Source organism: Asterias amurensis, chromosome 11, assembly GCF_032118995.1.
Source record: "Asterias amurensis chromosome 11, ASM3211899v1".
In the NCBI taxonomy this organism is placed as follows: domain Eukaryota; kingdom Metazoa; phylum Echinodermata; class Asteroidea; order Forcipulatida; family Asteriidae; genus Asterias; species Asterias amurensis.
The window spans coordinates 20,120,236-20,143,479 of NC_092658.1; the positions used below are offsets into that span (position 1 = coordinate 20,120,236).

Genomic DNA, 23,244 nt, shown 5'->3' on the forward strand with positions numbered 1-23,244 from the left:
TACACATACATCTGTGGAATCTTTTGTTTATTGAATTCATGACACCTTACACCATACCAAAACGGCCCCGTATATAACGACAGTCACCCTGCCTGAGTCACCCCGTCAGAACATGACCGCGCGGCTCGGTTGTCAAGAGAGTAATCCCTCGCAACAAACAAAAAACTGGAGGAAGGAAAAGAAGGAAAACAAAAAAACTAGAAAAACGCAAGTGTTTGGGAGTTTTAAATGGGTCAGTAGTGAATTTGCACGTTTGACCTTGCGAGCGGGTGTGCATTGAGTTTGCAGAGACCGTGGGCCACCGCGTGCCGTGCTTTTCATACCGGCTAAAATTACACAGCGAAATCGGCGGATTACAACGTGCAGCAAAACGCAACACCATGTGCATTAATCTGTTTGGTCATAGCTTACACCCGTAGTAGAAGCTATTTAGATACTTAAAGAAGAGAGAAAAAACCGTTAACGATTATTCAAGCCCGTAGGGTAGACGGCTGAAGAATACAGGTGTATCACACATACTAATGGGGATACCATTTACAAACTCCCCTAGCTAAATGCCTTGCTACAATTTTCTTGACTCATCCAGTGCCCACGGTGTGAGCTTCCCTCAGTCGGTACACGGTACAAAGTGGCCTACAAAGGAGCAGACAGCCGCACACCGTAAAATACACACTTGTCGACGCTTTGGTGTAAGCCGAACATATTTTTTTTTTATTGCCGACTGAATGATATGTAAACGTTCTCTCTCTAATTCCGAACTGACAATTTGTAATTTGGCGCACACGGCACTCGCTGGGGCCGGGGTTGATTTCGCTGGAAATCGAAAATGGACTCCACGGGTTGTCCATGATTTCTAATATTGATGTGCGGGAAGTTCAAAGCCATGTTTAAAGCCGGCAGTGGGTATCTCTGTGCGTTGGTAAATGTTCTGGTGCATGGATTGTTCATGAAGTCACATCTCTTGTTACGTCCGGACTCCGGGTATTCGTGCGTACTGTTTGGTTTGTTTGTTTGTTTGTTTGACATCATTAATGTGATTTTCACCCTCGTTATAATAGAAGTTTGTTTGCATGGCTGGTAGTTGACTTTGATCTCAATTACGTAAACTTCAGTGTTCTCTTTTGTTGCACGAAAGGCTGGGGAACGATGTTCATTTCAGATACCACGCCATACATGTATACACGAGGCCTACTCGTACACTCTCAACAGAAGAGCCAGCGTGCTGGAATAGATGTGGTATCTTAAGTTATACAGTGATTTAAATCGCTATGTTTTCATGAAATGTGCCTTACAGCTAACCTATGAACATATAAAGAAAGCCCCAAATAGCCCAATCCAATATCACCATTCCGTTTTTACAGGTTCACGATCAGTTGTTAACGAATTCACGATCCATTATTTAACGGATTCAGAGCTGTGAAACACATATGAATCCGTGTTAATATTGTGAATCCGTATACTTTATACGGATCATGAATCCATTGGAAATGGGGTGGTTTTATTGTTATTTTGTGTGCTTTCGTATAAAATCAACAAACATTTAACATGTGTGCTAACAATCAAGGAAACCTCTTATATAAAGGTGGCACATTTTACGTCTAAAGGTTGCTTTCAGTATGAGTCTTATCGATTGGGACCTTGTCTCCAGACCTGACCGGAGATGCTCTGATGCTATGATATATGTCTTATGGTCCCTCAAGTGTCTTATTGTATATCTTCATTCCTGATTCGTAATCCTTTGTGAAGCTTGATTAACTCAAGTGTTCCCTTCTCAGAGTTATTTGTCTTCATCACTAAATCTTGTTCAAGGTCTCGTGTTCGCGGACTTTCGTTTTTGAAAACCGTTCATTGACCGCTCGGTTTTTGTTGTTATTTAGCGACTAAATTAGTGACTAATTCTTTTGAATCATCACGGGGACCTTCCCCGTCCTGGACGAGCAGTGTGGTAACCATGAATGGAGGGGTTCGTCCTCGATGTTGTAACCAGCAAGAAGTCAACTTAACTCAAGTCAAATCAAGTCGTATGCCACAGTAATAATAAACGCGACTCGAGTATACTGCCCACTACTCCAATCAACACCGACAGAAGTTAATCAGTAATCTCCCTAAATGTAAATCCGAACGTGCATTTCAATTTATGGGAAGACGTCAGCAGTTTCAGCTGGTTTGAGACTTTTATGGTAACTTCTAAAAAAGCAAAAAAAGGCCAGTAGGTCAAAAGGATACTATCTCTAATTCTAGAACTCCTTCTGATTATAGTCAATGAATTAAAACACGAAAGGGACATGGGGGCTTGAGCTTCCCCCGGTCTGCCCCCACCCATAAGATCGAACCAAATACACACAAAAATTGTACCCTCCTACCCCCCCCCCCCAATGAAAATGTGGGTTGATTGCTAAGTCTTGACTTGCTTAGTATTTCCATGCCATTGATGTTGATGTTTGTAAGCTGAAACTATTTTCTTGTTGTCAGAGCAAATTAACTTGTATACTTTATTTACTGAGTAAACCATTGATGTTCGCATTCTGAGGGTAGGGGAAATGGTTTGAAAGTAACATCCCAGCACGATACCCCATCATTAGTTCAGTCTGTCTGCTCCACATAAAAAAAAAAAAAAAAAAAAAACAAGCTCCGACCGCCGAGATCCGCTTAAAACCCAACGGAAGTGTCTTGAGAAATGTTTGTCCTTGGATGTCCGAAGCCGGCGATAATTACATAATGAAACGTGCCGTAATAACGCGTGGTATCACCGTGGCCTCGGACACGACAGCCCCGGTTGGGAGTCGACACTCTCCCGGACCACCCGGTTGAAGGAAGAAGAAAAAAACTCTCCTCTCTATACACTCCCTCCATCATGAGAACCCTGAATCATCGGGTACTTTTTCATTCCTCAGACGAGAACAAAAAATACACCCACACAATATTGTGTTAAAAATTGCTACAAACACACTCAAACTGGGTTCCAATTTTATAGAGCTGCAGTGGACAATATTGGTAATTGCTCAAAATGATCATTAGCATAAAACTTTACTTGGTAAATAGAAATGGGAAATAAGCAGAACATATTGCTGAAACCTTTTTTGCTGAACCAAGTAAAAAGGCTATATGAAATTGCTCCCAGTATTGCTCTAAATGCCCAGGATAACCAATTGATGAAGGGAATCTTCATACAAACCAATGATGGTAATATCGAATTGCAATTTAAATGAATAAAGAAATTGCAAGTCTGTTTTGTTGTTGTTTTTTGCAGCTATTTTGCACTAGCAACCTTCCGAACTTTGTGATGAATTCTTTGAGTTGACAGAGTAATTCTTTTTTCCTCGCCTTCCTCAACAATCTTCTTATGCAGACCTTGTTGGTAAGTGAACAAATCTATCTCTTGATACCTTACTTGTTGGATACACATTGTGATTATGTTTCTACCCCATGACAGTTCAGCAATACAAAGTTCCCTTAACCAGTTTCGGTATGCCAGCTTGCTCTCTTTACTCAAATCCAGTGTAGTCTAACCCGACGGCCAATTCATGCAGCTGTGATTTTTCAGCTCAAGGGTAGGCGAGGGGAGAATCAAATTTCCTCCCTCGTATAAATCAAAACCAAAACAGTTATTCCTACAAATTAGTCAAACTCTTTTATTTGCCAAGAACACCCAGTAAGAGGTTTTTTTCTTCCTTTTAACTGGAGGGCTATTTTGTCAATAGACTTTCCGCTCGGCCGGGTTCTGGGCTTAACAAGTTATACTATTGTCGGTAATTATCTAAGCTCTCCTCCTCGTGTTTATTTGGTGTTTGCAAAGTGGCCCTACAGCTAATTATTTGACGGGTGAGTTATCGCGTTCAACCGGGCGGAAACTCTTCTCTGTGGCCCTTGGATCTGGAGGAAAGGAACGGGTAAAAACCTGGCTCTTTTCATGGGATGGGAGGTGTGGGGTAAGGGGGGGGGGGGTGGCGATGCTCAGGGCGGTCCCGGTTTGGGATGATTAATTGCAAAATGTTTCGATCTTGATACATGAGTCAAATGGAAGTCAAGCTAAAGACTCAATCTACATGTAAAAAACGAAGGAATCTTCTAGAAAAAGCGCTTGCCATTAATAGGCCTTTATCTTCACTTGCTCCAGTTCTTGCTCTCGTTTATTGTTAGGAAAGGAGCTGATTCCTTTTGGCTGACATCAAATGTTTTTCATTGTTGCATTGTCACTGTCCGATCCCTCGCAGTTTAAAACTTAAACATATGAAATGGTAGCATGCATTACCAGAATAAGTGCCAAAATTTAACTATTAGGCCTAATAGTGTCGTTGCAATTTTAAGTTTTGCATTGACGTTAAAACTAGACATAAGATGTTGTTTCCATGATTTGTTTTAGTTACCTTTCACACCATGTTCAGACCAACTTCGGGTGTCCTTTGTTTTAACCAAAGTTTCGCAAAATCGTTTTTTGAGACAATTAACAAACACGCTGTTGAATCTGTAATCAATCTTGTACTTGAATCATTGTATACCGTTTTTCACCGACACCTGCGCGTGCGGTCTCCCAGAGCACTTAACACACCCACACACACCCACATGCAGGTCCAATGCCACGCGTGCGATTTCATGATTCGTGAAGTTACAACAAAAGGAACATTGAAACTGGTGAAGAAACCACCAAGAAACAAAATGTAACATAATGAGCTTTAAGCGTGTCAGTTCGGTCATTAAGAGGAAAAACTTATAATCGTGGATATTTACTTTCTAATCGTTGGCAAGTTTGCTTTAATTACACGTATCCATTTACCTTCATTTAAGAGAAAAATCGAGTTAGTACGGTGATTGACCATTACTCAACCGTATATTTAACGAATAAGGCTTAATTATAAAGCATATCGGTGTGTTTATGAAGAACTGTAATCTTTTGTTCAGGTGTAATTTTTGGTTTATGGATCGAATAACATTTTAAAAAAAGTACCGTCCAACGACCGAATTGTATCTAAAAATTTCAACAAACTTTAAAAGTTCACATAAGCGATCTAGACAAAATGAAAAGCAATAACATTAATTCGTAAGGACCATGTCATATTTTTGGACAAAAACGAGTGACTTTGTACATCCCAAGCCTTTCTGGCAGGCATTGGTCACATCATAGGAACTCTTAGAATTTATGTGATAATTTCCACATAAGTAAAATAACAGATGTAGAGGTTTTGAGTTGTGCCCCTTTTCGTTATAAATGAAGGTTGCTAAAAAAAATCAGACGATGCAATCTCCATAAAACAGATTTTATGTTTTCTTGCATCTGAGCTGATGTGTACAAGATTTGCTGCATAGTCAGGCTCTCTTGCTCTACTATAACCGTGTGTTGTCAGAAGTAACATGGATTTAGCACAAACATTATTTTAGCTAAACTGGTATCAATCAGTGAAAAACAAAGTGGTCAATATATTTCGTTTGTGTGTGAAATGCATCCCAAACAGTTCCCACACATTATTTATTTTGTCACAGTAAATGCTTAAAGGGACACATTGCCTTGGATCGGTCGAGTTGGTCTTTGAAAAGCGTTGGTAACCGTTTTTTATAAAATGCATATGGGTAGAAAGATGTTGTAAAAGTAGAATACAATGATCCACACAAACATGCCTCGAAATTGCGTGGTTTTCCTTTTACCTCGACGACTAACACGTCGGCCATTTATAAGGGTCAAAATTTTGACTCCCATAAATGGCTGACCGTGTTAGTTCGCACAGTAGAAGAAAAACCACGCAATTTCGAGGCAAACTTGTGTGGATCATTGTATTCTACTTTTAAAACATCTTTCCAACCATATGCATTATATAAAAAACGGTTACAAACGCTTTTGTTTTGACCAACTCGTCCGTTCCAAGCCAACGTGCTCCTTTAACGTACAAAATCACCGCTTACTCAGGCTTAACTTCCCGAGCAAATACCTAAACATGTTTACCAAAATATGTTTATAACACCCTCTATTGCCATAATAAACTTTACTGTCTTCGCCCATCCATCTTAATAAGTCACGATGTAGAAATCGAGTCCGACCACCCAGCTCTCATGATTTGTCCGCAGAGAGCATAAGTTTCGTCATGCGTGCATTATTGCATTATTCATGATTCGCCCCATGAGTATTATTCAAGTTATTATATAGCCCATAATGACATCGGCAAGTGGTTTATGTTACCGACATAAAGAGGGGTATGTGCTTATTGACGATTACCTGTAAATCTAGGGGTGGGCTGGGGGCTTTGAGCAGGGGAGGCTTCGGGAGGTCGGGGGGAGGGGGGGCAATGAGTAAAGCCATGTGTAGCAATATTCCCAGATTTTGACTAGATAACCTATTGCATTCAAATTCTTTGTGAGCCTAGTAGACTCACTATGCAGTCGCTATGAAAACCATTGGAAAGGATTCTTAATGATAAAATATTTGGAGGAGTGTTAAAAATCAAACTTATCGCCTGGCAATAGGGGGGGGGGGCGGGGGGAGGGGGTAGTTTACCTCTGAATTCCCCTCTTTCGGTCCACATCCACTGTCCGCTTGTTTGATATACAGCCAGAAAGGTGGCGCTATAGGCCATATACATCATGTTAATAGAAAAAGGGGTGTCCTTTCTCTGTTTTGCCAAGAGGATAACGGAATGCATTCTTACTGATATTGTGACCATATAGTGTAGGCCTGCATACAGTGTACTAAACAAAAGTACATTGCAATAAATTAAGTTTAATTTCTCCTGTATTAATATCAGATTGCTTCTATTTTACTTTCCTAACTAAGTAAACGTCTCGATATTTTTTAACAGAAGCTGTCAATAAGACTTCACCCAAACTTTGAGACATTAATCCCAAGCTCGTATATTTCATATTAAGTTGTTAGGATGTTCTCACGACCATTTAAAAGCAACCCGTTTTTCCGGTCTTACAATTAAGAGTTTCAAAGACAACTGTTCCAATCCCTTTCCTATTCCTTTCCCTTTAAAAATAAGAGACAACCCATCGTAAATTTGCAACACTCGTCACTGACAGACCCCGGAGATTTCTAACGGTGTGTGGCCCCTGCCATAAGTATTATTAACCGACGATGAACATGTCCAGGTCCATCACATCCGGTTGTCTTTTATTGGAGAGCGAAGCTTGGGGGAAAAAACAGATAGGACGCTTTTGATCCGTTGATAAGGATTTCACAGTTGTTTTGATATTTTTGCGTAATCTTGGTTGACTGGTAAGTGGCAAATGATTGCCCCACCTTAATCTCGTCTAGGCTACTCCCCAAGGTCAGGAAGATCATGCGATCGTGAAGCACTTCTATCGACGACTAGATAGTTGGGCCATGGAGTTAAAGGCAGTGGACACTATTGGTAATTGTCAAAGACTAGCCTTCAAAGTTGGTGTATCTCAACATATGCATAAAATAACAAACCTGTGAAAATTTGAGCTCAATCGGTCCTCGAAGTTGCGAGATAATAATGAAAGAAAAATAACCCTTCTAACACGAAGTTGTGTGCGTCTAGATGGTTGATTTCGAGACCTCAAGTTCTAAATCTGAGGTCTCGAAATCAAATTCGTGGAAAATTACTTCTTTTTCAAAAACTATGGCACTTCAGAGGGAGCCGTTTCTCACAATGTTTTATACCATCAACCTCTCCCCATTACTCGTCACCAAGAAAGGTTTCATGGCAATGATTATTTTGAGTAATTACCAATAGTGTCCACTGCCTTTAAACCTTCATGGTCTGTTCCGTGCTCTATGGTTGAGCAAACTCGTCCTAAATATAGGGCAATATACTTACGTTTTTAGTAACTCCTAAAAGAGTCCTAGTCCTAAGTTAGGACTATCGTTGTGATATCGACCCAATATGTAGGTCCCTATACAGTTATGTTACAATTGTTCGCATCACTTCGTGTTGTCTTCTCACGCAAAATGTTCCTTGAGACAGGCATCTTGTTTTTTTTTCTGCCGTTCAGATCAATGAAATGTTTCCCCTTCTCCATGGTAAAACGGAGGCTTGAAAGGAAAGTCATAATGCTTACTACCAGATACGCCATAAGATGCAGTTAAATGGAAGAGGTTGTAACGAAGCATAGCCAATAGCAAGGTCCTTGAGAAGGGACTTGTCGTAGATAAAACTGAGACATAATCAGTAATTGGATGGTGGGAGACCAGTCAACGTAATGACTTCATATGTGGCTCGAGCCCGCGTCTTTCGGATGTGGGTTGCATTATAAATACAAATAAACATACCCTGGACACTATCGTGAATAAGAACAGACATGCAAAGTATCGTGTCTGGACATTTCATTCTCAGGGAAATGACCTTTGGCCAAACGAAAACCCCAAAACGAACCAAAGAAAGCTTCTGATCTGAAATCAGTTTTTGATAAACATGATATCCTTTATATATCAATGTTGCATTTATAATTGATCAATGTAACTTCCATTCATTTTTGAATTACAGAAAAGTATAAATAAAATTCAAGCTATGTCACCGATGGTTATTTTCACTCCGCCACTGTTATATAATACAACTTTTCCGTTGCTGAAAAAAGGTCTCACAGTTCCAAATGAGTTGACCATTAGAATATCATTAGAAACCCAATATTAGTTACACTTTACAGCATGCAAACATTGCTAAAAGTTAACTAAGTGAGTTTCTAAGATTTGTCATAGTAAAGACATCATAGGGTTGAATGCCTACTGTTTATTATATTAGCCATAACCTGTCTCTAATGCTTTCTCCGAAAGGAATATCCAGCTAAGATAATCTTTTGCTTTGATACTAGGCTGATACCCGCCCACTCGCGTACCTTTATATAGGAACCTCCTGATCATTCCAGCTGCGACTGCACTAAACTGACACAACACCGCCATTTTGAAAAGTGTTTTCAACGCTCGGTTTTTCTTTGTTGGGTCTGCAACTAATTTCTGGGGTCAAAATCCTCCAGAAAAACTTGACACAACACTGCATGTCAGCACATGGAGCCTGTTAGCAAGATACCAACGTCGATATAGCAACACAAGGCATCGGTGTCCAGGTATTATGTTTGAGTTTTGACGGCATGTGAGAGGCGAACACTTGTTGCCGTAATTTGTCAGTGGCTGCCGATCAAGTCCGCCGCAAGCGGTGAAATCGGCCCCTATCAGTAAGACCGCTAGCGGGCCACCAATTACCTCGCATTATAGGCACCCTGTCGCGTAATGTAATAATTTCAATTACAACCCACCGACAGTAACTTGAAGAAAAAAATCATAATAATAACTTGAGACTTTAAAGGCACTTGGTAATTACTCAAAACAATAATGTTTGCATAAAAAACTTACTTGGTAACGTGCAATAGAGAGCTGCTGATTTAGATCAAACATTGTGAGAAACGCGACTCCCTCAGAAGGAACGTAGTTTTCGAGAAAGAGTCTCTTTATTACTCAAATAGTAAACGGTTTCAGTGAAGCCTTTTATTTATTATGCATCTGAAAGCACACAAATTAATGCAACAAGCTAAAGGGTGTTTTTTCTTTCAATATTCTCTTGTAACTTCGATGACCAATGGAGCCCAAACAGTTTGGATACACCAAGTGAGAAATGGTCTTTGACAATTACCAAACGTGGCCAGTGCCTTTAAGGAAACAAAATTAACCATCTCGATGACTCTTCACTGGACTCTATGAAGACATGAGGAGCAGATTTAGTGACTAATCACCGTGTTGGTATCAAAGGTACCGCCCGGGACGGGATGGATTTGGTCAGGTGGGTTGGCTCACGCCGAGAAGGGTCGTGTTGGGCTTGTGCGGACTTGGAGCGAAGTGGCCCGAGTTAGGTTCAAGTCGTTTATAACCAGCTGGCTCGGTAAGCTGTAGCAGGTGAGGGCGGCGGGACCCAGCCGCGTGGCACTGATCAGTGTGTTCAAAAATATATTGACTGTTATTATTATTGATGAAATTAACCTCGTTGGGAAGTGAGTTATAAAAAACGCGACATGTCCTAAACAAAACGAAAGGTGTTTATACAAAATCGTAATGAGTGTTTTATGACGAAACATGAATTAGAAACTTTTCTAATTGACATTATTAACTGTGAACTAGGAACTGGGAACTAATTATCATCACTTGGCTATGCGTATAATTAAAATATCACTACTGAACACAAATTCAAATATCATTACTGAACACGTTTTAACTTGGCTATCTACGAAGATAAGGTTTTTGAGAAGAAGTTACAACTTTGGTTTGGTGTTTTACTTCTGTTCCTCTCTCCTTTGACTATGGGTCTATTCCTATTCCATGACAGACCTGTACACGGAACCAACATAAACAAACTTGTTGTTTTTTTTCAAAGTAAATAATCATAGATGTGAAATCATTTCAGCGAATCGGTTCTTTTAAGAAAGTCTGAACTGAATGAAATTGTAATCAGCACTTTTCCGTTTGACGAAGCGCAGCTTCATCACCGAGTCACCCAGGCTCCCCACCGGGCTTGTTATGGTACCCAGCCGGGGGTCCTTATGACTGGACGGGCCGCCTTGTCATATCAAACAATCGCAAAGCCGTGGAATTTTTCTTTATTACTGCCTTTGCTTTTTTTCTTTTCCTTTTTTTGGGTGCAAAAACTGACTCCATGCTTGTGTGTTATTGTTTTAGACTCCCCCATGTCATCATAAAAAACATTCTTCATTCGGCATGGACTTGCGTCCGTGGCTGCCTCGTCCTCAGCTGATCCGAGCCATAACCAGTGTTCTATTTTGCATCGCCGCTTTTCTCAGCTTTTGCTTCACTTTGTCCCAGTCATAAGTGACAATTTGTTCTTACCATATTTTTTATTAATTTTATAAAAAAAAGTTCCCTTTATGACGTCACGACACTATTGTTAGGAGTTCCCCTATAGCTTGTTGTCACGATAAATAAAGCATGTCATAAAAAGGTACCAGACTGTTGAGTCGCTTTGGTTTGCGTGTGCAAGAAAAACAAAATGGCGGACTGTGACGAAGCCTGCAGAATGTGTTTCGCTTATACATTGAATGTGGTTGTAGAATAGTACAGAGACGTTTCATGTGCTATATTACTATTAGAAAGCAACTGTTGCATGTGCCTTTCGAAATGCAACTGTTCGTTGACGACGTTCGAGAAGGCAGAACAAGTTCGGAGTGCCGCCCGTACTCTGATTTTTCTCTGTCAGCAGCTGCACTCCTGCCACACCGTCCTCCATGCCATGCTTTTATGCCATCGTTGTCAAATGGTGCATTCGCTGTGACTGCGGACACACTTTTGGCGCCACTAAAATAGTGTGAAGAGCATCCAGAACAGCAAGGTTCCTTCTTTTTCTCAAACAGGGTCAGTGATTTCAGAACAGAAATTATGTGAACCATAGTTATTTTTATCTTTTAAAGAAGAATTCATTTGATCATCCCATAGTAAGCCTACAGGCCAGCAAATTTCTATACCGGAGTTTCGATTATTGCATTGCCCGAAAGGCTCACCATGTCATGGTAGCTATAGTCGTTTAAAAATATTTAATGTTTTAATATTTATCACAGTGACTTGAACTTGTTTTGTATATTTAATCCTCAGTCAAAAATAGTTGTCTGTTGACTAGAATTTGAAATTGCAGATTGTTTTGCTTTTGACGTTTCGTTTGGCGTGAGCTATAATGGTTTCAATGCCGAATTAATGTTCCGCATCAAACCCGACTATAGGTTTGGGTCGAAGTCTGTGCCTAACGCACTCGCATTAACACCAGGACAAACCCCCAGAACTGGGTTAATACACGGTGTACTTACACGTTCAAGATCACCGGGGTCGAAATGTTAAGATAAACATTGTTGCAGTTCACGGGCAAGCTCGTCCCCAGGGGTAACTGATGACAAAGGTTCACGGCGTTTGACAACGGTTTCTTTTTTTGCGCCTAAAATAACGCACGTAAAACGTATCGATTTGGTATTGTCCCTGGATTTTGTGGGACGTTTGAACAAGTCGGTAAGATGAACCAAGTTTTGTTTTAGAAAATCACCAATGGAAATAATGTTTTATGAGTTAAGTGGTGAGTAGTTTTTCTTTTTAGAAAATGTGTCGAAAGGAGGGAGAAAGACCACTTAATAAAACGTCTGCTCATAAACTTCGGATTGAGACATTGGAACTTTGGGTAATTTTTGTGTGTGTGGGGTGCTATAACGAAACTTTCTTGTTGTTGCTAACTGGTATATCCTGAGTTTTATGTTCCTGAGTTATAAACCTGTTTTCTTTGCTGTTGACTTATCCACTGTCATTGTCGTGTAAATTTCATCTTGTGCTGTATCAACATACCCGAATGTCATTTTGAGATGTGAGGGTTGTCATAATGGTGTGTTCAGTAACATTACAAAAGCAAAGATTGTATAAGCTAAAACCAAAATTGACCCGAAGTTAAAATGCAGCCAATTTGAGTCGTCGAACATGAACATTATTGTTTGTTGCCAGGAGTGGATTTGATTTGGCAGATTATTTTGTTTTCAACGTTTTGACTGGCGTGAACTTACGGTTCCAATGGCGAATTATTGTCCCGTTGTATGTCCGTACAAACCTGACTACACAGTATTATTAGCCTTTTGCGATACGGTGGACATTAGTGCACTGTTGGTTTTGCAAAACTATACCCAAACCAGTTAGCCTACGAAAATGACGGCGCTCGGGCCTAATTTGATCATTGCCTGAACTGGACGGTCCAATTTGAAATCTGTTTCAAATATTTGTATTCACGGGCTCTGAAACCATGGAGGTTCACGGTCCTAACCCTCTGCCCCTCCCCCTTCAAACCCCAACCCGTCACATCCGCCAACAACTCACAACGATGACTCATTCCCTATAGGATACCCGTGTTTGCTTAGTTAACCCTGGTGCTTTCACAGCGTCGAAATGAAACACTAATGACTCTTGTAGAGTCGTCTTGATCGTAATTACCGAGTAATTCGAGCAAGTTGCAAGGACGAACCCCAGAGCTAGTAGGGCCGGACACTAAAGACCACCTTCAGCTAAAGTAGATTGAGAAAACCTTAACCTGGGTGATGCACTAATTCGTGCCCTCAAAGTGATTAATGTACCGTACCCATCGAACTCCCAAATCTACCGAGTTTTTAGTCAAACGAAAAAGTGGAATTTCGAGAGAACAACATTCAAATTAGATTATTTTGGCCGCCATTGTTCTGTTTTCGATTAACTTGGTATCAACGGCAAGTGCTGTTTTTTTTGCAAGATTCGTCACATCGATCACTACGGGTCTTGGCTTTTGGGGTTCGGCAGTTTCCTCTTGCTCTGGATTCGGCTCAATCGTGGGTTTGGGCTTTGTCTGCGCAGCATCGGGCTTTAAATTTTGGCTTCAAACTTCGGTTTTCGTTTTTTTTTTTCTTGCGTTCGTCAGCGATAATACACGGATCTTAAACTGCTCTTTTTAAACTGTAGTCAAAACGGGGCTGGAGGCTACGGTTGTCTGGTACAGTGGTACCCTTTTCGATCATTGATCATCGGTTAATACTTCACTGTTTAAAAACAATTGGAACTGTTAGTGCTGATGTTTTCCTGTCTCCATGCACAGACGAACCGCAGATCACATTATCTCATGTTCCCCTTCTCTTATTTAGTAGGCCTAATAATACCAACATACACAAATCTTGAAGCAAAACCTTTTTGTCCGACGGGGGCTTTAATTAGTGGCCGGAAACCAGGCCTGGTTCGAGTTGTAGGGGATGCTCATTTGTAGCTCGGCGAGACCCTGGTGGGTTTTAATTTGTCCCTGTTCATCCTCATGACATCTGTCATACAGCAAGATGCTGTAATTACTCGCAGCTATATAGAAAAGACGCCTCATATTAAGCAACATCCCGCTTGTATTGTTCCATCATGGACACTGGAGGGAACAGGGGTGGATTTCACAAAGAGTTAGGACTAGTCTTATCTCGAGTTAGGACCGGTTACTCGTCCTAACTTAGGACTATCCATCCTAAGTTAGGACTAGTCCTAACTCTTTGTGAAATCGACCCCAGAGTTGTTGAAATGACTTGGAAAACTGTGGTTTTTCGTAGGTCTTTGGACTCAAATGGCATACATGGTGTCATCCTCTTGGCCATGGTGTGGTGTAAGTTTGCATTTTGGTCTGGCCATTGCTCTATTAGCCTTTTTGAGACATGGCTGACACCCTCGGAGTACACTGTTTGGTTTGGGTGTATACAGCCAAATTTACCCAAATCTCAAGGTGATCATTGGTCTATGGTCTGAGACCATAGAGCAATGGTCTCACGTTAAGGTATGACACTATTGCTGCTATATGTATTTTTTGTGGGAACCCGGTTCGAATCCTGGCTTAGTCGAGGGCCAGGGCGAGTTATGTTCTTTTGTTTTTCTAACACACAGCCACAGGTAGTGTTGCTTTTCAGACGCAAAAATAGAAAGATTAAGGGTTCGTTCCCAAACTATTCACAAACTGATAGGGCCTAATTTACTCCTTGGTATGGTTTCCATTTTCTGCTGGTTTTTAATGCTCATTATTCTACAAATTTGAACATTGACTGAGCCTGCACGGTGCCGATATAATATCTTTTGAATGCGATTCGTGCCCTCGGTAGAGTAAAGATATTTTACTACAAATTTGAACATTGACTGAACCTGCACGGTGCCGATATAATATCTTTTGAATGCGAATCATGCCCACGGTACAGAGTAAAGATATAGTTTTCAGTTACTTGTTCCGTTTTCACATCGCAGTCGGCACCATCAACAGGTGTGACATCTCGAGTATAAAATCCTGGGCCCATGAACCGTGGAGCCTGGTGGGTGGGACGAGGCTCTGCTTCGGAATGGTTTCAACTGAATGATTGATTCCGGCAAACCATGCTCTTTACCCCCTCTTCATCTTGGTAGTACTACACGATCTGAGTTAAACATTACATAGATAATGTAACAATGTTTTTAAAAAGTCAATTGCAAAAAAATAAATAAAGTACCAATTTGTTTCAAAAGCTTCCGTTCGATGCTCGTTGGGTTGGTAATGATGACTAAAGGACGGACATTATTAGTTTACAGTAGACATGAATCATACAATGGCAGTATGTAGTTCCTTATTCGCTATTCGTTTTGCTTCAACTTAACCACAAAGACTGAATGGTATATAGTTCTTTATAACCTGTACAATTTTGCCATCTGAAACCACCAAGAGTAACGCGAATGGTAGTATGTTCTGTATTCCCTGTTCATGATTGCTTTACCTAAATACAGCAAGGCAGTTCTGCTGTTCTTGTGTATTTTTCGATTTACCGTTTTGATAATGCTAATGACAGTATGCTAGTTCTTTATTCCCTGTTCACGATCGTATACTTTACCGATGAGCGTGATAGTGAATTGGAAAGACAAGTAGTTCTCACAGTTCAAACTTGCTTGTCCTGAACTGGCAGGTGATTTTGAAGTTGGCGTTCATTCTTTAAAAAAAAATCATAAATCCTTGCACGCTGACAATCTTGATTGAGAGAACGTTCCTTTATTCAGCGTCTATTTCATATGCTTAGCAAAATTAGAGCAGTCTTGAATTAGCAGATAAGTGATGCCAGTGTCAAAATCGTGATGTGAGTGTCAAAATCTTGTTGATCGTTTATGCTAACTTGGTTAGTGCAAACATTAGTTTCCGGTAAACAGCTTAATCTAGTTGGGGTCCTGTCCTTACTCCATGATCAAACATGATTGTATTATTGTATTTTTCTTCAAGGGCAATTACTTCATAACAGCAAAAGTATCCAAAACTGCAACACTGCAGAACTGTCCAGATCTCTTTACACTCGCAAACCCCTTACGCTTCTGTCTAGGCTTACGTGCACCAATTTCGGCTCAGCGGACCCATCAAAAGGGTAAAGCGTTATATTATGTATCGACTCTAAAAGGCAAGTTAGAAGCGGTTCGGGCAACGTTCAGCGGTTCCCTGATCGAGAGAGGCAGCCGGAGCGCAGCCCAGACGTCGTCTTGGCCCTCGGCAATACTGCCGTAAAACGCATCCAATCATATACCTTTGAGACAAAACTAGTGGAAGGAAGTTCACGACCTGGTTTTAGGCCCAACTGTGACGGTGAACGCACCTGCGACCTTACGGAAATTGGGACAGTTGATGCTCGGCAATCAAGTGCCGATATCAGACGCGTGGATTTCGTACTTAAACTTACACTGTGCACTTTAAAGGGAATATGTAATGGGTTATAACCTGAACCATTTACGCTGTAAACAAAGCAAGTAAATGCACTGTGAAATGTCATCATTCTTTTTTTTTTTAAATAAATAATGTAGCTCAACTTCATGTAACTATAACCCTTGCTCTATATAACCATGCTACAACGAAGCACATACCTAGATGTATTGCCCAAACTCTGCACCTATAAAGTCCTAAACATAACCCGAACCTTAATGTAGCCTCGATTTTGAGCTCTTTACGTATATAGCCCGGGCCTATGTAGCCCCGGCTTTGTACCTACATGTAATTGAAGCTCCATTTGCGTATATAGGGTTGGGGCTACATTTAGGTCCAGGCTATTATTTAGGTAGAATTGTGTCAAAAGGGGGTCTGTACGCATTTCGGGGCAGCACGAGCTGAACAGTTTAACAACAAAAAATGACTGAAAATATAAAGGCTTCATAACTTTAAGACAAATTCTGTCGCTATAACTACATAAATCTGCTGATTTCTTCACCATAGATTCACCCTGAAGACCTTGTTAGGCTCTGCTCTCGTCAACAACATGTTCCCGCTGTGTAAAGGGGGAAAACACAATGTTTTTAGCAGACTGCGTTTACAAAGTGAAAGCAATAACCATCGGTTTCTTGCTCAGTGGTGTGAACATATTGAAAAGGGTGTTTCTGAATAATCATGTTGGTCTTTAGGCTTGCATCGTCATTGTTGTATGGCCGACACCATTTGGTGTCCATTTGGCTATTAGACTCAAGGGTGCTATGAGAAACTTGTGCAATCTTTGATATTTCGGGTGCTAAAGTGAACAGTTCTCAAGCTTTATCTCACGGAGTCCATCAAGCCGGAGCTGGAGAGCTATTTTCGACAAGGCCTTAAAGGCAGTGGACACTATTGGTAATTACTCAAAATAATTATTAGCACGAAACCTTACTTGGTAACGAGTAATTGGGAGAGGCTTAGTATAAAACATTGTGAGAAACGGCTCCCTCTGAAGTGTCATAATTTTCGAGAAAGAAGTAATTTTCCACGAATTTACTTTCGAGACCTCAGTTTTAGAACTTGAGGTCTCGAAATCAACCATCTAAACGCACACAACTTCATGTGACAAGGGTGTTTTTTTCTTTCATTATTATCTCGCAAGTTCGATGATCGATTGAGCTCAAATTTTCACAGGTTTGTTATTTTATGCATATGTTGAGATACACCAACTGCGAAGGCTAGTCTTTGACAACTACCAATAGTGTCCACTGCCTTTAAGGTTCGAAAACATGATGTCTTTCCAAATCAGCTAATGTGAGCAAGCACAAACCCTAAACATGCACCTCATGAGCTTCATTTTGTCTCAGTAGGGCAGTTTTCTTCAATGTTTATCAAAACCAGTCTAATATAAAATGCTCAACAAACCATTACACACCTTCTATGATAATTTGAACTTTGTTTGACTAAGGACCAGTGGCGTAATAACCAGAGGGGCAGGGGCGGGAGTTGACAACCCTTACCCAACCGCCCCCCCCCCCTTCACATTGAGATCGAAACAATGCACAAATAAATGGCTCCGTACATTTTGGCCCCTCTCACCCTCCCCCCCCCCTTCCAACTTTATGTATACGCCTATGCCATGGACACGTACTTTAATATTATGTTCAGTGGTCCGAATATGGACGGTCACTAAGACCATACTCTATGCTAAGACTGTCCCGAATCAAGGACCCTTTGCCCTGACCTTACTATAAGTAGTAGTGTAGTAGTGTCTGGGCAAAGGGTCCTTCATTCGGTACTACTGGCCCTCCATCGTCACAGATCCACCTCGTGAAAAAAAAGTCAGCAAACGTGGTAATGATGACTGAATGAAAAATTACTGTACACTACCAACCTGCCAGTCATGTTACCCCTAAATATACTCCATGATCTACCCAACAGGTGCGCCTCCTAACCCCCCCCCCCCCCCACCCTCTTCCCAGTCTCACCACCAATCTTTTTGTCATGTGCCAATATGATATTATTAACAAAACCCGGAAATTGTTATAATTTCCCCCCTCGTACTGCCAAACGGTTCCACACATTTTCTGCCCAGCCTGTAATAATAATACTGGTTAGGTTTTTTTATTATCTGGATTTGAGTTAAGTCGTCTTGAATAGAAGAACACATTTCTTGCTGGTTTGGCCGAGCTGTTGCAGCTGTGAGCGTTTTGTATCGTGAGGTCCTGTACGGGACACTTTGGGGTTTTATTTTGCTATGGTTACATGTACCACAACTGTGGATAAAATTACCGGGAGGCACCTATACATGTATTTTGTATGAAAGTGTGTTACTAAGGACCATTTTATTTCGTACGTTCTACTTACTATTGGGTACGTACAAATAAGGAATTCGTACGTACGGTTTTATTAATATGTAATGTACGAACACAGATTACCGTATCGTACAGAGTATGAATCGGTGCGTACGAATTAGCCAATCGTAAGTACGTTTTAATAATGTGTACGTTCGGAATAGTAATTTGCACGTACGAGTTAGTAATCTGTACGTACGGATCTGTAACCCGTACGTACGGATCTGTAATCCGTGCGTACAGGACAACTTTTGCCTGACCATCATTCATAGACTAATAGTGACCGATCCTACAACCATGCAGTGCCACATGTCAAGGAATTTAAAGCATTTTGTGCGAATTTCTTAGAAACAAATACCGGTACTAAATGTGTTTTTTTTGGCAAGAGTAAATTCTTTCACATCATCCCTACAAACATAGTTATTTTCTCTGTATAGGAATGCCACATTTTCTCTGTAACTAGGAATGCCTGTATATAGGTATAGTGTGCCTTCGCCTGTGTTTCCTAATGGTTATTAATTCACTTTGTTTTATGTTTCAGTCCATAATTGAGCTTACCACCCCAACGCCCCCCTTCCCCGTTGCCTCTACCCTTCCCCCAGTAATACCTCTACTAGTCAGGCATACAACCTTTCAGCTGATCAGCTGATTTCCTCTTTTTCCTTTTCAAAACAGTGCCATAGAAAACCGAAAAACACTGTGCTAAAAAGTTAAGTATGGTCGGCCATTTCCTCATTTGTTGCATTTAGAAAGCTGCATGTCTGCTCTATCCTTCGACATCACCTCCCCCACCCCCCCCCCCCCCCAGCACACACCAACCCATATACCACAACCACCTTAACGGCTAGTACATAATATTTCTGGTTATACTGTGAGTGTAAGTGCACGAATCACGTCATCGTGTTTTCAACTCTCTGACCGTATTTTTGGAAGACGTGAATCTTGTTTTTATCAGAAGCCAGGCCAACCAAGGCGTAGATTATATTCCCGGGACGGGCCTCGCCCACCAGCGTGCCTCGCGTACGCTCCTCATCCGGCACTCACGGGTCTCTGCACGGCAGGCGCCGTCGCCTCGTCACGGTGCCTCGGTCCCAAGATGCTCACTTCCGAATTAATGGCAATATTTACACCAACCGAAGTCATAACCATAACGTTGCAAGATGAAAATAGGTCAAAATGTGTATTTATGGCATGTCTGTCACTTGTTTTGTTCGTTCTCTTTGTTCCGGATTTGATAAAAACAATGTTAGTCTTGAAAGACCAAAAACCACCATTTGTCACTTAGTTTTTCCACTATTTTTTTCTTATAAAGCTTTGCTAAGAAAGAATGGAAATATCTGGAACTCGAGACTGGGCCCCAACCAATCCCATTGTCCGAGTTTTACCTCCATGGTCCGAGCAATCTTTGCTGTGGGCTCAAGATCTGGTTGCAGACTCATCAGGTTGTTGGTTCGAATCCCGGTCCTGACACCTGTCGAACAAAACTGTAACCGCTTTTTTTTTCAAGTAATAATAATGATTGCCACTTATGCCGTGAATCATAATCCTAAACTATTTGTTGACTAATATTTATAACAATAACATACTGACTTGCATCTCGGAGCCATGTTTGTAATTGTTGACCCCTTTTCAAAGATGACAGCATTCCAACTTGATCTCGATCTCGATCTCGATCTCAAGAAGACTTTAGGTCTTGAAAACTTTGTGAAACATTGATACTTTTTTTCCTTCTTGGGCTCCAGAAATACTGTACATTTTAATGGATCATTTACTGCTGTTTTGTCTCCAAAGTAAAATTGAGTCTCCCCCACCCATGTAATCGTCACACGACGAAGAATAATCCAGCCACCGGCCTTATCCATAAAACCATCCACACTTTCACACGTTACAGACTCGTTCAGGGGATTGGCAATGTTTATCGTCATATTGGAGCTAAGCTCTTTAATGTGATGAGTTTAGCCCCACCGGATAAGGGGATGGCAGACCCATAAAGTCTAGGGATTAACTCGGGATCGATCGAGCGCAGTGGAAATGGATTCACCTTGGGTTTCTGGGTTTTTAAGGGGCTTGTACCGGCCGTCGCAGTTGACACGTTGAACGTGTATAAACCGTTATCATGGTGCCCCCATCTTGGTCATATACCTTGTATCGAATAACAATAATGAATGCTAATAATCATTTTGCAAATGGGAACCAGACTATTTTGTTCTTCCAGCCTCGGTTTGGTAACATTAATATCAATGGGTGAAATTCAAGATTGCTTCACCATGATAAAGGTCTATATAGGAAATGTAGTGGTTAAGCATTCTAGGACATGTATGGTACCCAAACCACCATTTAATTTCAACGGCTTCCACCTTACATTGATGGCTTTCCAAATGTATCTGTCCGGCATGCAATTGCCTATTTCCTCACAATAACTCTCCTATGCCACCAAGGTCAGCACATTTATTTTCTGACTTCTCATAGACGAAAAAACAACACCCACTTTGGAGTTTACACGAACCACCACTCGGCCCATTTTCTTGGCGACCCATTGGGTCAGAACCTTCCAATAATCAGAGGACCATCGTTGTCCTTCGTAGACAGATGGTAGCGTCTTTAATCCCAATCGGAAGTCTCATAATTCAAATTATTCACCATATTATTTGGGTCATATTTAATTTCTTTTTATATGATTTGATTTGTGGGGTTTTTATGATAACGATCAGTAAATATGGTTTCACTATTTATACATTTAACTGTTTCTCAAACCCACTTGTGGGTAATATGTGGGTAATATTCATTTAAGATGTTCCCAATGCAATAACCATTACCCAATTCGCCTTGTACAGGAAACAATATCATTTTGAACTTAAAGGCAGTGGACACTATTGGTAATTACTCAAAATAATTATCATCACAAAACCTTTCTTTATTACCAGTAATAGGGAGAGGTTGATAGTGTAAAACATTGTGATAAACAGCTCCCTCTGAAGTGAAGCAGTTTTCGAGAAAGAAGTAATTTTCCACGAATTTGATTTCCGAGACCTCAAGTTTAGAACTTGAGGTCTCGAAATCAAGCATCAGAAAGCACACAACTTCGTGTGACAAGGGTGTTTTGAGATACACCAAGTGAGAAGACTGGTCTTAGACAAATACCAAAGGTGTCCACTGTCTCTAATTTAGTTGGTAACGAGCAATAAGTTTAAAACATTCTGAGAGAAACGGCTCCCTCTGAAATAACGTAGCTTTTGAGAAGTAATTCCTTACTGAAATATTTTAATTTTTGAAAAGCATCTGATGGAACATAACCTGCGCGACAAGGGTGTTTTTGCTTCCATTATTCCTCATATCTTCGAAGACCAATTAAGTTAAAATTTTCACAGGTTTATTATTTTATGCACAAGTTGGGATACACCACTGGTCCTTGACAATTACCAAAGGTGTCCAGTGCCTTTAAGATGTTGCCTATATAAGAAACTAAATCCACTTCGCCTTGTACAGGAAACAATATCATTTGAACTTAAATTAGTTCCAATATGGAGCCAAAGCATATATCCATACCCAGAACAGAATTAACGGCGTCAAATGACTAACCATGCCCCGGAAGTTGGTATCGTCTGCAACCTTGGCTGTTTTTCCCGCTCAGAGTGGGCCAGAAACCACGGGTTGGTATGGATAAACAGAGTCATGGGCGATTAGCGAACCCAAAACAAGGGTCGTGACAAGCGATTCATCGTCGATTTAATTGGAGCTGCGGCATAAAGTTTTAAATTAAAGGGAAAGAAATTACCTGCAGCTTCGGCAAAAAATATAAATTCGAAACGAAAACTTGAGTGTGAAATACAATGGGTGATAATAATGTATACATGTATGTTGTTATCCGTATGCTGCGTCCGAAACAACAGCTTTGGGATGGCGGTGGTTGGATTGCCGAAAGGACAAACTTGTCGATGTTGTTATCCAAATTTGTTCAGATACGATTTTAGTGTTTTCTACAGTGCAGCCAATTTTGTTGTTTTCATGTTCAATCAATGTACAATATGTGAGCCAAACCGAGGCACGATGAGCCGTCGTGGATTGAGGGCTACCCCAGTGACCCCCCCCCCCCCCCCCCCCCCACCACCACCACCACCTCCCCCACCCCACCCCCATGCCTCACATCAGTTTTGGGGTCCTTCCCTCACAAAGGTTTTCGTGTGGCGATGGACGTAGATGTGACGAACTTTGGCAATGACTGGCTGGCCGCTACAATGACGAAAGATGTTTGCATTTGCACTGATTTAACCATAAACTGGCTAAGAGTCACGTCTGTTGCTGATATGCGGCCTAAACCGTTGGGGTACCGATTTTTGGGCACTGCGGGGTGTGGGCAAAGTGCCAGATTTTACACAGTGTGGGCAAACACTAAGAATAGAAGAAGAGTTGAATTAAGATTTCCATTTCAACCATTTTGTCACTGCGAAATTGTATATATGCCTATTATACTGCTAAACTGTTCTCCAGGGAAAAACAAACTTGTGTGGGATTCAAAAGAGTGATCTAAAAACTGACAGCACTCCAGACGTGACTCGGTAAACCTTCCTCTGTGGGTAAACTGATTCGCAGTGCCAAGATGTGTGCGATAGCTTAAAGGTACTGGGTGAATTTCACAACTAGTCTTATTAGACTAGTCTTATCTAGAGTTAGAACGAGTTACTCGTCCTAACTTAATAGGACTACCCTTATGTTTTTACTATATCTCCTATAGGACTAGTCCTTAG

The 23,244-nt window shown here is 41.0% G+C and overlaps 1 protein-coding gene across 1 annotated transcript in view; it reads left to right on the forward strand.

The window, feature by feature from the left end:
* The window catches only part of LOC139943960 (centromere protein P-like), a 132,643-nt gene that overhangs the window by 71,182 nt on the left and 38,217 nt on the right, over positions 1–23,244 (forward strand). Inside the window, exon 4 of the mRNA XM_071940874.1 lies at positions 3,251–3,358. The gene's annotated coding sequence lies outside the window, so the exon portion shown is untranslated. The remainder of the gene's footprint in view (positions 1–3,250; positions 3,359–23,244) is intronic.